We start from the raw sequence: 12007 nt of genomic DNA on the forward strand, positions 1-12007 counted from the left end.
TTTTCAGCCAACAGGAGACGGCTTGGCCTTGAGAGAAACTAGTGAGACTCATGCTCTGGGAGCAAAGGAAACTCACATGGATTCCTTCAAGCAAACCCCCAGAGAGTGGACTGTTTAAGGGGCTGGAGTTTTAGGGGACAAGTACATCAGTTTCAGTGTTTCATTTATTTTTTTTTTTAATGGCTACAATTTTCTCTATTTTGTTATGAACATAATTTATGGTCAAATTGGCTTCCGTGCAACAGCCACTGCTCATCCCAACAGGTGCCCTCCTCCATGCCCGTCACCCACTTTCCCCTCTCCCCCATCCCCCATCCACCCTGTTTGTTCCGTGTATTTAAGAGCCTCTCGTGGTTTGCCTCCCTCCCTCTCTGTTTGTAAGTATTCTTCCCCCTTCCCTTCCCCCATGGACTTAAGTTCCTCAAGATCCACATATGAATGACAACATACGATATCCGTCCTTCCCTGACTGATTTCATTCAGCATAACACCTTCCAGTTCCATCCACGTTGCTGCCAATGGCGGGATTTCATTCTTTCTCGCGGCCAAGTAGTATTCCATCGTATACACAGACCACATCTTCTTTATCCACGTGGTTTGTATATACAGTGTTTCATCTAAATGCTCTCGGGCAACGTGTGACAGCATCGAGGATTCTCGGCCAATTAACGACATCTGTAAATGCCCCCCTGGGTGCGAGGAGAACACGAGGCCACAGATGGGGCCGGAGGAATTATTTCTCAGTCACAAACATATGACCACGTTACTGGACTGCAGTTATTTATGAGCACCTGAATTGGTAGCAATGCACGGGCAGGAGGCAAGCAAACTCCAAGTTAATCGAACAGGATTACTCAGGGCTGTTTTGCTCTGCAGCGATTATATCCAACTGCAGCATATAACAGGAGCTGTGTTTAAGGTGGCACTACCTAAAGAGGTAGTAAGGAAGACTTACCTCCTCCTAGAAGGTTCCCAGCAGAGGGTGGGTTAGAGTTGGCTATTGCAGGGCAGATTCCTATTCTGGGAAGAAGGATGAACTAGAAATGCCTCGGGCCCTACAACACTGTAGTCGAAAGATTGGTCAAATATGAAATACCTTCAAATTAATGCTCAGTGGCTAACTTGAGGGCTCTCTGCGGTCGGCCCCAGGCTAAAGGCTTTCCTGTATGGTCTTACTTAATCCTCGTAAACTCTTTGACGTATGCGCTTTATTGCCCTCATTTTACAGAGAAGGAGACTGAGGCTGGGAGTAGCCAGGAGGCATGCCCAGATTTGCAGGGCTTGAGCTGGAAGCAAAGCCCCCAGGCGGTCTGACTACAGAGCCCCACCCCAACCTAACATTGCTGCTGTCTGCTAACCGCCGTCCCCAGCGAGACAGCAGATGGAGGAGGGGTTGGAAGAAGACAAGTCTGGGTTCTTGGCCCTTCTCCTCCCCCAGAAGGATTAGCAGAAAGTGTTCCCCAGGCCAACTCACCCCTCCGTCATCATCATCGCCATTATGATCAGGGCTATTCCGGTCGCATTTCATTTAAGTTCTTCCTGCAACCACAGTATTACTTGCAGTCCGGTGTCTTCCTGGTCCCTGGCTCACAACCCCGTGGAACTGGGCTTCCAGAACTCTCCAACCATGGAAAATCCTATTTCTATAGTGGAATACTACTCAGCACTAAAAAAGAATGAACCACAGACACTCACCACCATATGGATGAACCTCGAATGGGTTATGCCAAAGATCATAGAGCGGTAGAATTCCACCCACATGACCTTCTAAGAAAGGCAAAACTATAGGGTCAGAAAACAGACGAGTCATGGCTAGGGACTGGGTGTAAGGGTAGGTTCCGGACTACAGAAGGGGCGTTGGGGGGCTGTTTTGAGTGATGACAGTGCTCTCTATCTGAGGGTCATGGCAATGACACTATCATATGCATTTGTTGAGACTCACAGACTGTACCCTAGAAAGGGTTTATTTTTTTCTTTTCTTTTAATGTTTGTTTATTTTTGAGAGAAAGGAAGAGACAGAGCGTCAGCAGGGGAGGGGCAGAGAGAGAAGGAGACACAGAATCCGAAGCAGGCTCCAGGCTCCGAGCTGTCAGCACAGAGCCCGACGTGGGGCTCGAACTCAAGCACCACGAGATCATGACCTGAGCCGAAGTCGGAAGGAAAGGGTTTATTTTATTGCATGTAAATTATACCTCACAAAAAAATAAAGTGGTATACCAGTGCACCGTACTAATAAAAACCTTCAAAAGAAAAAAGAAAACCAATAAAGCAAGGCTAACAAGGAGGTAAAAGCTCCTAGTTAGTAGTTAATGTTACGAAGAAGCAACTTTCAGATGGACAAGTGATTGACAAAACGACCATCCAAACAACATGCAGCTTAGTTAAAGGAACAATAATAAACCTCATCCTCTGACCCTTGGATGAAAGAGGCCAACATTTTAATCAATGTTCTTTCACCGGCCTGCTCAGGAGGTACACGCAGAATTTAATGACACTAATGTACTTTGCCTCCCCTCGCTTTGAAAGACCAGGCAAGAAAGCACATACATCACTTTGTGAGCCTTCTTTAAATAGCCCACTTGATCTGTCAGGGCACTGGAACTAAGAAATGAAGGGCATGTTAAACTCCCAGAACACCTGTTGGAAAACCAATATAGTGGCTCAAATGAAAACCAATATATTGGCTCCAGTGACTTGTCAGTAGGCAGTGCAGATTATTTACCACCTAAAAGTACAGGCATTTACCAGAGGACTGAGATGAGCTTCCTGATGTGATGCTTTTTTAACCGAAGCTATTTCAACTAAAGGGCAAATCCAAAAAAACCCTCAGTCGAAGAAAAAGAAAGACGAATTGCATTCTTATAATCATACTTCGCTTGCTTGTAAAAAAAAAAAAAAAAAAAAAAAAGTATTCAAAACTATGGGCCAAAGTCTATTTCTCTTTCCTAAGTCAGGCCGACAAGTTTAGAGAAAAGGAGAAGAGAGGGTCCCTGCTCCTGATCCTCTCAAAGCAAATGGAAGTCAAAAAAACAAAAACAGGTGATCATTTTCCATAACTGGAATGATACACTATGAACCCCCTTTGCCTCTTCCCACTACCTTCTCCTTCGTCTGCTACAGGAGGTGCTCTTTTCTGTTGTCCCCTTCTCTTTTCCACAACCTGTGACTGAAGTCTCTGTTCTTGATCTTGGACTTTTAACCCCTTGCAATCAAATGTCATGGAAATTTACTTGCTCAGAATAGTGCTACTCTGGTGCACAGAGATGAAAATGGATAGACAGGCACGATCAGGGCATTTGTGCTGAGACACGTTTACAAAGTTGATACCGAGAATTCAAGGAAATCTGATTTCGAAAGTCTTAGGACAGCTGGTCTCTACTAGTGGAAGAAAGGACAGGAAGAAATCTAGGAGAGCAACGCAGAGTAAACTGGCAAGAAAAACGCAATTGGTAAAAATCACTTTCACCAGAGTGAAAATCTAAGAGTTTCAGCTAAAATAAAAGGTCGTGTAAGGTAGGAATGTGTTTAAAGAATGCAATCAAAATTATCCTTTATTCTCTCTCAAAAGATGACGTTAAACAAATTCTAAACCTGAATTAATCTTCTAATACGTACTTTAGAGGGTCTATTCTCTGTATGAAAATTCCACAAGGAAAGATTTAAGTTAGACCAGAAAGATATTTCCTAAACAGAAATCAGAAATATAATATGCTGGGGCGCCTGGGTGGCTCAGTCGGTGAAGCACCCGATTCGGCTCAGGTCATGACCTCACGGTTCGTGGGTTCGAGCCCCGCATCGGGCTCTGTGCTGACAGCTGGGAGCCTGGAGCCTGCTTCGGATGCTACGTCTCCCTCTCTCTCTGCCCTTCCCCCGCTCATGCTCTGTATCTCTCTCTCAAAAATGAATGAATGTTAAAAAAAATTTTAAATATATGCTACTTAAATAATCCTTTGTATTCTAAACACATTCATCACCACTCCACCCAGACACACAGAGCCCAAGAGATTCTGACATGTCAGCCTCTACTGAAATGTGTTTAATTGATTATCTGTTTATTGAGCAGTGTGTATTTAGTCCGGTCTAGGGGCAAAGTCAGAAAGAAAGGGTCCTTGCCCTTAGGGAAGTCACAAGCAATTTGGTAAAAAGAAGTAACATTCCCCCTGATGAGAACCCAGCACTAAATTATGCAGGTGTTACGTCTGAGTGCAACAGGACCTAAAGGAAAGGAAGCAAGTTGGCATAAGGGAGCTTTAAGGCACAAGGCCATGAGGTGGCCCCCCCTTGCTGGGGTGACTTTGTCTCTGCCACAGCACCAGGAGGGGAGGAAAGAATGGGCGCTCCAGAATAAGGCACGGTTTTGCACACAGCAGACCTCTCAGAGTTCACATCACCCCGTGAGTCCTTTGCTTGATTTTGTTTTTGGACTCGCACTTTTTTTCCCCCCTCGGGGAGGTTTTATGGAGTTAAAGACTCAATCTTTAAAACATCAGGGCCTAAATACATCTTTCTTTTTTTCTTTTTTTTTTTTTTTTTTTTGGTAGAACGTTGGATCTTTACAATGAGCCTTTCAGGTAACACAGCTGCAAAAACATCATTAAAAAAGCATATACTGTCACATGGAAAAGGCAGCAAGAGTCTATTTTTGTAAAGTTCAAAGTGATGGTGTATCTTGTAGGGGAATCCCTCCAGACTGCTAATATTTCTGTGGCTTTATAAAGACTCCTTTCCGTCACCCCTCCCCACCCCTCTACCTTCTGCTGATCAACTCCCAGCTCCGTAAATGGGCAGCAACCAAGTAGGCTTGGAGAGAACATTCCTGCGCCCGTGTGCCGTCACTTCTGCGGCCATCTTCCTACTGAAACATAAAACCCAGCAAACTACACTTCTTCCCTGTTGTTTACTAGGGGCCTGGTGACTTCTGGCACTTATCACGGAGCTGGAATACACCGGGAGGGTTAAGTGGGGCAGACAGGTGCGGGCCTCTCTCTGGCAGGCCAACGGAAGTCTCTCCTCCAGCCCCCCTCGCTTGATCAGCCTGCACTCATCCCGCCAGGTCCTAGCTCAGTTCCTCCTGGCAAGCCGAGGCCCCCACGGCCCTACGGCACCACTTGTGAGAGCTCTCCCCGCACACCGCGCGCGGTCTATTTGTAAGCCGGCACCCGGCACCGTAACTGCACCAGTCTTCCCTGCATCCCCTACTTTCTTCCAAGAGCAGGGGCCCAGTCGGGTTCATCTGGATCCCAGGACCCCAGAGTGCTTGGAGAATGAGGCGGGGAGAGTACTGTTCAGAGTATTCCTACTTCTGGTGAATTCCCATCCTGTAATTGCCCACTGGGAAGCCATTCTTGAGACAGTTTTCCTTCCAACATATTAAAATTGTAAAGATTACTCAGTAACTATCAGCTCCAGACAGGAAACAGCCAGGCGGTCACGGAGTCCACAAGCTGGGATGTTCCTGGAATGGATCTGGCCCCAGACATCTGCCACCGGGGCCCTTCTCTCGCTGTGCCACCAGCCCCGTCAAGTGGGGAACTCTGCACAGTTTGGGCCCCTGGTCCCAGCATTCCACCTGCTATCGAGTAGGCAGTCAACACCTAATGCTTAAAGCTTTTACCAGAAAACGGATGGTTTCATATGTGATGAAGTCACAGCCTGTACAGATAGGTCTCGATTCACCTTCACCTATTAACATGCTAACTTTTAAGCTCGTCACTGCAATCTAGCCCCTCAAATCAGGGCTCTTTATCAAGAAACCTAAAGCCACCTCTCACAAGGCAGATGGACAGTTCAGAAGAGGGAAGCTTAGCTACCAGGAATTTGGTCTTTCACCATAAAGAGATCTCTTATGTGTCAAGAATGAAATACGTTCTTTTTTTTCGAGGCAGGTTTAAGTCGTGCATTGTAACTAAAAGGAGAAAACGTTATTGGATAATATTTTAAAGTTTTAAAATGTCTATTCTTTGTTGATTCTAAGATTTAAAGCAAAATCTGCCCAAAGCCCATTTACAAGGCAGCCCGGGTTACTCTTGGGAAACAGATGCCAGCTTGGAACAGGGCTCACCAAATCTGCAGCATCTCTCGCACATTAAGGCTCCACAATGAGAAGCTAGTCAGATGGTAAATGAAAGAAGGGGCCGCCTACAAGTCATTGAGATATAATTATTCTCAAACAATAATGATCTAAAAAATGGAGGGAAAAAAAAAACCCCAAACCTCTGAGGTCCGACAGCAAAAAACTATATCACAACAAAAAAGATTATGTGTATGTTTTCAGAAAAAAAAACAAATTCAAAGTACTTCTCTGAGAATATTTTGGGTGAAAATGGCAGTTTATACATGAACCATAATTCATTTTACTGTTTTAGCTTTAAGGTACGGAAAACGAAATGCTGGTAAACATTTTGGAACGTTCTAGAGCACAGGCTTTTTGTTGTTTGTGTTAGGCTTGTCAGATACTGACAAGTCTTAATTAGCTTTCAACAAAATTCTGTTGGTTAGTTGCATTTGATCTCAAATTGCAGGGGTTTAAATCTGTCTTATTCAGTGATATTTCCAGACCTCCATGCCAAATATGCATCCCAGTTCCTGGCCAGTATCCCATACCAGTCTAATGACCCCAAGAAAACATTAAAATTCCTTATACGTGTTGCCAAAAATAAGCAGACACTCTAAGTAGTATAAAATTCCCATTTTTCACATCAATACCTAAGTTATTGTTATTCTCTATACTAGGAGCCACCAACTCATCGCCATCGTAATTATAATAATAATCATAATTTCAAAGTCTCATCTATTTCAAAGATGATTTGGGGTCTTGTCTTTACATCACACATCAAAGTTTATAAGGGATCCGTACCATAATTTTTTGAAATGCAGGTTAAATTCAAGTAACTTCCCTATTATTTTCCTATTTGAATTTTATTATCATTAAAACTTTTCTCCATTCCGAATATTACCTTTCCCTAGGGGTTCAGAAAGTCTGAGGACAAACCAGTGCACCTAGTAAACGCTTAACACGCGGAAGCTGTTATCCTTTGAAACTTTCTTAGGCTTTGTACCCTATTCAGGAAATTCTGAGTAGCGAACCCCTACTTTGTTAAATAGCGTAGGAACTTTAAAGGATTTAATCGACCCTTCTCTCTTTTGGGAATTATCACCAAGCAGTCGCATGAGGACTTCAAAAATGTATACGGATTTTTCCCCAATCTTTACATTTACGGTAAATGCCTACCATTGTGGAAATCAAAGAGTTTTTTTTTTTTTTAAATCAGTTGTTCCTTTCTGCTTATAAATTATGCTGGGAAATAGTTACATAATGGTCATGATTTATGCTCCAGGTTAAAACTACAAAATTACATTAAAGGTCTCTGCTTGCCATCTGCCCTACATATTGACATAGGAGTTTTCTGAAATCGCTTTTACTATGTCACTTGCTTATTCCAGAATGAAAAAGGAACCCCAGCTTCTAATAGCAACAAAACTCCTGTCTAGTTATTTAGATCCCCTTCTCTGGCCACTCATATATCCCACCCAACCCTACCTCCTTGCCTTAGCTAATTTTATCCCTACCTCTGACACACAAGGAACGCACCCCCTCTAGCTGGCTGACAAGAGCCCCGTTTGCCCCACAAGGCTAAGATGTTCTGCGTGGTCTAGCCCCCAGCGGAAATTTACCTTCTGAGAAATATGGTCATCTGGTCACAGCCACAAACTTAGCATTTAATCGCTGATACAAAACAAAACTACACGTAAACAAAACTACATAAACTACGCTACATTGAAGGTTTGAAAAAACCTTCAATGAGCTCTCCAAAGCATAGGGTCCTGGCTACACGTTTTTGTTTCCCTCCATGTGATTCAACCAACAAAGTGCTGGTGATGTTCTTTTTAAAATTTTTTGGCATGTTTTTTATTATGGTAAAATACACATAACATAAAGTTTACCATACTAATCTTTTTAAAATGTTTATTCATTCTTGGGAGAGGGGGGAGGGGCAGGGAGGGAGGGGCAGAGCGAGAGAGACGGAGACACAGAATGTGAAGGAGGCTCCAGGCTCCTAGCTGTCAGCACAGAGCCGACACGGAGCTCGAACTCACAGATCTGAGCCCAAGTCGGGCACTCAACCGACAGAGCCATGCTGACGTCCCTATCCTAATCACGTTTTAATGTACATTCACACCATTGGCCAGCCATCATCACCCATCTCCAGACACTCTTTGTGATATTCTGGGCATCATCTACAAGAGGCAGACAGAAAACTGCCAGTTGGTTTCTAATGATAAAAATCCAATGTGGGGCGTAGGGGTGGCTCAATTGGTTAAATGTCCCACTTTGGCTCAGGTCATGATCTCACAGTTTGTGGGTTTGAGCCCCACGTCGGGCTCCGTGCTGTTGGTGCAGAGCCTGCTTGGGATTCCTCCCCTCTCCCTCTGTCCCTTCCCAACTTGCATTCTCTCTCTCAAAAACACATGAACTTTAAAAAAAAAATCCAGTTTTAATGCACAGAACTGTAAGCATAGTAAAGGTGTATCTTACTGTCCATTAGCAGCACTAATAACAGATGAGGAGGGATGGAGTGAAATATAAGGCCGGTGACAATCGGGATCCAGACCACGAGGGGCAGGGGCAGGAAGGCAGACCTGGGGATTCCATCAGGAGCCATAAGAACCTTGAAGAGTTCGAGGATGGGGCACTTGGGTGGCTCGGTCGGTTAAGCATCTGACTCTTGATTTTGGCTCTGGTCATGACCTTGTGTCCTGAGATCGAGCCCTATGTCCAGCTCTGCACTGGGCACAGAGCCTGCTTAAGATTCTCTCTCTCCCTGCGCCCCTCCTTTGCTTGTCTGAGTCTGAGGGGGGCAGTGACATTTGTTTACTCGCTGCCACCATTTCTGAGTGTCTATGTTCCAGAAACTGTGCCAGTCACTGGAATGAGTCAAATGTATGTCAGAAGGCTCATCCGGGCTGCATATAGATGGTTGATGGAGCAAAGCCAGCGGTCTTTGCTATCACGCAGGCAAGAAATACTAAATAAAGGCAGTAGTGGAGGGAACAGAGAGCCAAGGTTTATGTATCTTTTGTTTTGCTTATTAATAGGGTGACCATGAAATCACTGATCCCATCATTTTGTTCCTATTTTATAATCACTCTAACCGTCGGTTACTTCGGCCCGAAGAAATTTTACATGATACGTCAAATAGCACTAAGGTTTGTCAGCAAGAAGGAGCCCGTGGTACAGACTTATCAACTGATCGTGCGTGACGGTCAAGGCACTGTGGTGGCAACGCTCGAATTAGATCACTATCATTTCGGTCGAGTATTTATGGCCTCCTTAGAGGGAAAGCTGTTATTCCGCAAGGCTTTTTTGTGGGTGGGAGGGAGAGGACTTGATCATCAATCTGGGAAAGGTGAAACAGATCAAGAAGCTACTCTGTGAAACAGCACGCGATGAACCTGTGTGTAGTGACGGGGATGGTCCCAAAAGTACGGTGTGAGGTCTAACCTGAGCTGCAGACCGTATTACAGAGCATGAGGGCCTGTGTGTAAAAACACTGATTTGCTTGTATATGTCAACACGTCCGTAAACACAGCAAAGGGTCCCGAAAGAATACGCCTAAGCGAGCAGGGGACGAGAGTGGCGGGGACTTTCAGTTTGCATTCCATCTTGAGGTGAGGAGAGAGCCGTGGGTCCCGCAGGAAAATCAAGTTTCATAGGTCAGTGGACCAAGTGAGCATCACAGGCTCATAGGTGTACCATAAAATCTTCACTGGTAATTCAAATCACCATAATCCTCACGGCAATGCCTAAGACTCTAAGTGTGTGTGTGTGTGTGTGCGTGCACATGCCTACCTGTGCGCCTTTTGTCACTCCGCCAAATTGCCTCTAGACTCTATTTTTAAATGACTGATAGTATATATATCAGAGGTCGTTTGACACGAGAACTTACTGGTTGTTGCCAAGGGTTTCTCCTTGAGCTACAAGAAAACCATTTGAGAGTAATATGCGATAGAATTCCTTCTCAATTAGCTACAAGGTAACCCTCAGAATGCAAAACTATTCATCGCAAAGGAGCAAATCAAAGTACGATAAGGTTTGATCTTTCGGTTCAAAACACACTAAAATTTCCCGTTTTTAAAATTACACTTAAAGTGCATGTTGGTGGCACAGAGGCTATATACACACCGAGTCAATGCTCCGGGCACAGGCGAGGATTTTGTTCTCTTGGCTTTCGAATTAAATCTCCTAGAAATACTAAATAAAAAATGGAGACCAGAGTGGTGGAGACTTTATTTCATTTTTAAATGTTACCAAGAATGTTTTTAAAGGCTGTTTACAAAAGACTGTTTACCGCTGTGGCTCAGCTACAGTCGAAAAATTAATTTAAGGAACTCACACGGCATTTTCAGGGTTTCATTCCAGAGAGAATTTTCCAGACAGACAAAAATTATACTCTTCTCATCCTTAGCCCTCTTGAAATTAAAAAAAAAAAAAAAGGTGGGGCGGGGGGCAAGATAGGAGGTGTAAATGACTAAGCACTTCCTGGGAAGAAGTTCTGGGAAGCCAAAGGGTTGGGGGCTTCATGTAAAATGTCCTGATAAGAAGTCTAGACTATCTGTAATTTGCTGACTTTGAGGAAAAACAGATTGTTAAGAAATCTTGTGAGGCCAAATGCTACAGGAGCTGAAAGTGCACGTAAAACTTCGGATGGCACGTGGGAGCAGGGATTCCTACACTCCTGCAGACCACAGCACTGGTTAGCTATGACCCCCAGTGACATTCAGGAGTGACTCCTACCACGGAGGGAAAAAAATGTCACAGAAACAGAAGGGCAAACGTATTTAAGTGCCCCCCTCCAAAAAAACCATGTAATAATGCAGACAAAAGGAAGACACAAACTATGAGACCCGTCATATCTACAAGTTCTTACGTGGCATGGACTGAGCTGTGTTATTACCGCACAAGAGGGGCAGACGCGGTGAGTCGACTGCCTTTGTGCAAATTAGAAAAACGCATCTCTTTTTCCTGGTTTTCCTACATCTCTGCCCCATTTACCCCTTCGGCTGGGCAGCCTTGTACAGTGAACAACCTGCACAACTCAGGAAAATTACCCACTAATAGTTTAGCTACAGAGTGAGTGATGTGAACCTATGTGTCTGACCCGAATATTTGATAGGAAAGGGTAGACAATTTGGTAAAGAAATGGCTAGTCAAACCACTTGTCAAATTTCCCGAGCTGAGTACATTAAAGATCCGCATCAGAAAACGTTGATCTATGCCTTGGTTATTATTTCTGCCAAGCATTGAGAAATCAGACACAAAATAACTCGTAACAGAATGCCATATTGACACCATCCACAATTAACGTTGCTTTTCTATCTCTCTGGAGCGACCACCTGCTTCCTCCTTTCTAAACACACTTGGAAACCTATGAGTCAAGATGGCCTCAAAAGCCACCCCCTTGCAGCACAGCTGTCCTGGCTGGTACTCCCACTGAGCTCACACAGAAAGGGCCCGTTCCACTTTTCCCTGGGCCCACCCTTCTCGTGCTCTAGTCCCCCTAATAAGTAAAATAAGTCCACCTGCAATTGAATCAACATCTTGAAAACCAGCTTCACAACCCAGTGAGTTCAAGAGATATTTTTAATTACCTTAGTTGCTTACTCCCCAGCCTTACCCCATTGAAATAGTACGGTCCAGATATCCCACAAGTGACAAATCAGTGCTTGGGTAACATGCAGGTTCCATGAGAAACACAGCAAGAAGTCAGACCCTTTCATTCCAGGGAAGGTAAGGATGACTGGGTTGCCTAGAAACGTCCCAGGGGCCACCAAGACAGGTGCAAGCATCTGCCGCCCAGGCGCTGACCACCCTGGGGGGCGCGGGGTGTGAGTGACAGCGAAGTTCCACTCGGGCCAGATGCAGAGTCTCCGTGCACCGGTGGCTCGGCATGAGGACCTCCACCTGCAAGGTGCCCCCTGCTTCCGAGAGGCCACGTGCGTCACGGCT

General features: G+C 44.7%; 1 protein-coding gene across 12 annotated transcripts in view; it reads right to left on the minus strand.

Annotated features, from left to right (window-relative positions):
- LOC109266145 (phospholipid-transporting ATPase IB) overlaps positions 1–12007 on the minus strand; it is a 635626-nt gene that overhangs the window by 243829 nt on the left and 379790 nt on the right. The gene's annotated exons all lie outside the window — the stretch shown is intronic.

The sequence above is a fragment of the Panthera pardus genome, unplaced genomic scaffold, assembly GCF_024362965.1.
Source record: "Panthera pardus isolate Hobbes unplaced genomic scaffold, ASM2436296v1 HiC_scaffold_1, whole genome shotgun sequence".
Lineage (NCBI taxonomy): Eukaryota > Metazoa > Chordata > Mammalia > Carnivora > Felidae > Panthera > Panthera pardus.